This window comes from Wolffia australiana, chromosome 10, assembly GCF_029677425.1.
Source record: "Wolffia australiana isolate 7733 chromosome 10, ASM2967742v1".
Lineage (NCBI taxonomy): Eukaryota > Viridiplantae > Streptophyta > Magnoliopsida > Alismatales > Araceae > Wolffia > Wolffia australiana.
Window position 1 is genome coordinate 14,370,001 of NC_135844.1, and position 4,738 is coordinate 14,374,738.

At 39.1% G+C, this 4,738-nt stretch overlaps 1 long non-coding RNA gene across 2 annotated transcripts; it reads right to left on the minus strand.

Annotated features, from left to right (window-relative positions):
* Positions 1–1,504: 1,504 nt before the first annotated feature.
* Positions 1,505–4,491, minus strand: LOC144708920 (uncharacterized). 2 transcript variants are annotated; one of them, XR_013582897.1, is made up of 3 exons: positions 3,838–4,265; positions 3,503–3,736; positions 1,505–1,851 (listed from the first exon to the last, which is right to left on the minus strand). It is a non-coding gene; the product is annotated as an uncharacterized LOC144708920 (long non-coding RNA). The 2 variants fall into 2 exon arrangements; XR_013582896.1 differs by lacking the exon at positions 3,503–3,736 and having other exon boundaries at positions 3,838–4,491.
* Between the last annotated feature and the right edge of the window lie 247 nt (positions 4,492–4,738).

Here is a 4,738-nt window from a genome sequence, read left to right on the forward strand (position 1 = left end):
TGTCTGGATATCAGAGACAGGTGACTGTGGCAAAGGCTGATAATATGATCTAAAAAGGTGGATATCTGAAAATTCGGGTTCGGACAATTGGATTACCTACCTTAAAGTGAATGAACGTGTTCCTGTCGGAGAAGTTACGAAAGGGTACTCGTATCTGTGGTTTTGTATAGGAGCGTGAGAAAATAAATCCCTAATCTGAATAGAAAAACTATGTGACGGCTGCGGGTGACCTGTTTCTAGAGACTACGCAACGCTGGGTCAAAGACTTCCCCGTTTTCACGTCCTTTGGGCTACGGGATATGGGGATAATTGGCTTATCTGTATTCGCACACGACAACTTACACAGCATAGACGATATCTCACCTCAAGTGTATTTACGCCACTTCATCGGGGAGTAGGAAACCGACATGCTTGGTGGACATCTGATAAGCCAAAAATAGGGGTAAATTTTATGCAATTTTAAACCCTTGTCGTTGTCAATTTTAGCTTATACAATAAAATTTATAAGAACTCTACTTAAGATGTGTAATGATAAGTACGAGTGTTGTCCAAGGGAAGCTAGTAAGGAATCCAATTAATGTTCTTCTTCAATAATTTGAACCTAATTGGGGTTAATTTAATCTTCAACAGAGATTAAATCACCCTAATTAGATGAGAAATTTGGAAAGGGGGTAGAAGAGATTAGAGGAGTAGATGAAATAAGGGGCTCTAAGTTGAATTAATTGATCCAATTGAAAGGATCAAAGAATTCAATTAGAGAGATTAAGAAGAAAATTTAGACGTGTTTTGGTTGGTCCTTTAGGTTTGGCAATTCGGTAATAACTACTCTATTGAATAATGAAATGGAAATTTTAATATCCTAGAATGTTAACCCTTTTATAAGTTTTTTTTATAGTTTTCTTTTATATGCACTTGTAATAGCTAGGTAAATCTCTCAATTTCTCCGCTCAATCCTAGTAAGGGCTTGTACATGCCGCTCAAGCCAAGCGATTTAGAAGTTCAGACCAGAACCAAGAAGAACAATCAACAATTTCAACTAACAACATCCAAAATACACAAAAAGTTCAAATACAAAGAAGGAAAAAGTACCAAATAGGTTGATCCAAGCTAGAGCTCCTCTCTGTCTTGCAGCTGTGATAAAGCACCATCAAGAATAACCCTCTCCTCTCGAAATTTGACTTTTATACTTAGGTTAAATGGTAAATTACTATTTTACCCCTAATTAGTAATCATTTTTTATCTATGAATATAGGTTTTATCTGACTGATCCAACAATACAAATAGAAAGAGGGGATCAAGACGAGAAATTCTATAAAAAATTCATCTCAATCGGATCAAAAGTTATGAATAAATGAATTTAAACCATTTTTAGCAATTGGATTTAAATCCATTTATTTATAAATTTTCTTTTAAACACGCGCTGAAGTGTTAGCCTCTGATTGGCTGGCGCCCTTTAAACTTCTAAGTGCGGGTGCCTTCTCGTTGCGCCACGTACCCCTTGGCGAAAATAAAAACAGACAAAAAACTCAAAAGTCGCGACTTGTATATGTTTTGATACGCACGTACATGTGTGTTTTATCTCCGCTTTAAGGAGTTAAGTGTCGCGACGTCACCGCCCGTGCACACGCCTTGTATATGCCGTGTGGGCGGTGAACTTACCTCCCGGTGGCACCCATCATCAAGCGCCGTCGGATTCTCATCTGACGGCTGCGATGAGGCCACGTCAACACCCAAAAAATGCTTCTGAACCTTTTGCTTAAAAACCCTTTTTAAAACGCGCAGTTGCAGATGGACGCCGCCCAAAAATATTCGCGTATGTGCCCTTCCGCACTCTCTCTCGTCTGGTTTCTCCTAAAAACATTTAAGCAAATATTAAATAATTGGAATAAAACTTTGGAACAGTTTAAATGATATCTTTACGCCTGCAACCACAACCGAGAGCTGTTTTTAGGGATATAATTGCAACTCGGAATTACACAAAGCCCCTGGATGAGTACGAATTCCTTTAAAACTCATTTTCTCATTATAAATTATCCTTCTCCTCTTTAAAAATTCATTTCTCACTTAAATAAATCTCAAAAAATCCAATTGAATCCTAAATAAATCTCAAAAAATCCAATTGAATCCTAAATAAATTCTAGAAAATTCCAGAAAATTCTGGAAATTTCAGTATTTCATCCCCATAATAATTAAGCTCGAAATTAAATTTTATACCTGCCATTTTCATTTTAAAATAATTATTTCAAGCTCAAATAAATCACAAAAAATTCATAAAATTAGCAGAAATTTAGGGGAAAATGAAAAATCATTTGGAAACCTTAAACTTATGTAAATATATGATAACAACCCCATTTTAAGCTCTTTAAATGCATAAAATATGCTAATAGCATGAAATAAAGACTGAAATTAGGGTGTTATCAACATCACATACGGTCCTCTATTCCCTTGGACTAAGGCCGATGCTTGCATAAAATAATTATCAAATTACAGATCGCTTGCTTAGAGACTAAAAGCTGATATCAGCGCATGATGGTAATCCATTCATGATTTGGAATAAGAAACGATCTTGGATTGCCAAATGATGATCTAACGATCTTTTTTTTCGTCAGGGAAATGCGTACTGTATGAAACTCCCAAGTGACGATCATGATGGTCATGTTTTGTGCACGAAAAGAGTTTAATTTAAGGTTCGTGATCGGGGTTAAGAAATGATCTTCGATCGCCAAATCGAGAAGGACGGGGTTAAGAAAATATATGAGCTTGATTTAATCCCAAATCGCAAATCGCAAACAAATCGATGGAAAACTGAGCGGCCTCCGCAAGCACAGATCAAAACTCCAATTGATAAACATACTTTGTGATTCCCCACACTGTACCCTATTGCTTGTGATTTGTTTTGATCTGTGCTTGGGGAGGCCATTCAGTTTTCCATCGATTTGTTTTGGATTTGCGATTTGGGATTAAAGCAAGCTCATATATTTTCTTAAACCCGACCACGAACTGCTAATTTAACTATTTTTGTGCACAAAAACATGACCATCATGATCATCACTTGGAGTTTCATACGCTCAGTTTTCCACCGATTTATTTGCGATTTGCGATTTGGGTTAAATGAAGTGATGATGTGGTCCAGCCTAGCGGGAGGGGGACAAAATCAAAACTATCTCTGCGGGGAGATTGTTCTTTCAAGGACAGACTGGTTTTTCTGTTTTCTCCTTTGCAGGACTGATCATAACGGCCTGCAGCAGCAACCTCTGATGCAAGCACTCCGGTCAGGAGTTTGTTAGCATCTCCTACCCTTCCCCCTTTGCTTGGACGCCCTATATAAAGGGCTGTGTGTTGGAACTTTGTTTTTGGGGCATTTCAAGGAGTTGTGTTGTTTTGTTCATTGTTTTTCCTTCCTCTCTTTACTCCTGGTTAGCAGTGTTAAAGAGTGAGCTTCCCTGCTAGAAGAGCCAACATCAAGCTCATATACTTTGCTTCTGATCTTGGGTTTACTTACTCGATCAGAGAGGACGCGAGTTGGGCAATTTTTTTCGATCTGTGCTTGTGGAGGCCACTCAGAGATTTTTCGATCCCCGTCTCTTGATTTGCGATTTGGGAAGAGAAATTGCGCAAAATTAATTTGATTGCACGCAGTTGATCTTGAAGATTATTCCGCTAAGACCTTGAGAACTTCCACGGAGAGACACATGATCTGGAGTCTCTTTAGCAATTCGTACAGTCGAACCTCCGACTGACCTCGATCAAGATCGACGTAAATTTTCCAAAATTCAGTGGTTGGATAATAAATGATTCGAAATCGGAGAAGGAAATGAATGAAATTCAGAGGCTGACCTCCTGTTCCTTGTTCATGATGATTTGCTTGATTTTCAGCACCCCTCTAGTGATCTGGTTCTCCTCCGCAATCTCTTCTGTCAACGCCTCAAAACTGTAGTTGATCAGCAGTCATTTTCTGATCGATAAAAAACTTCGATGTCCATCGGTCGATGGCTTGTTCGGACAGCAGAGTATGGTGGGAAGAGGCGCACTGGTCTGAGCCCGTGATTCCTTCTCTCAGCCGGTGACTCTACAGCGAGTTGTCCCCACGATCGACAATCCTGACGTTCTTGTAACGCTCTGTGAGTCTTCCAGTTTGCAACTCTCCCCCTGGACCGACAATCCCCTCAATCCCCTCAACCCTTCTCAACCGTTTCTTTCTCTCTCTTTCACTATTCTGTCAGCCAATCAGAGGCCAGAAGCACACATGTATTCCTATTATAGTAGTATAGAATATCAATAAGAAATGCGAGATAAAAAAGATAAAAGAAGAGTATGATTCTCCTTAACTGTTGACAAACAGGTTTCAAAATCAATATGATCAGAAGGCATGCTCTTGATAAGTGAGCAGGTTTTAAAAAAAATCAAATTACAAAACCAAAATGGTCTTTTCGCTTGATGAATGGTCCGAAGGAGATAGAAACAGGTTTTTGTTGGGGATTGCGGCGAGGTTATTCCCTGTTGTGACTTGTGATAAAGTTATCTCTCCACATAAACCGGGTAATAAAAGAAAACGTAATTGAAAGCGAAAGTCGGCGGGTATGCATGAAGAGACACGAGGCTTTCTGAGCGATCGACACGCAAAAGCTGCGAGGAATAGAAGGTTCTTGAACTGGGTGCATGTTTCATCAGAAAATACGCCGTTACTCGTTACTTGTTACTGCCACAGGTATTATACGGCTTCTGCTATTTTCATTTT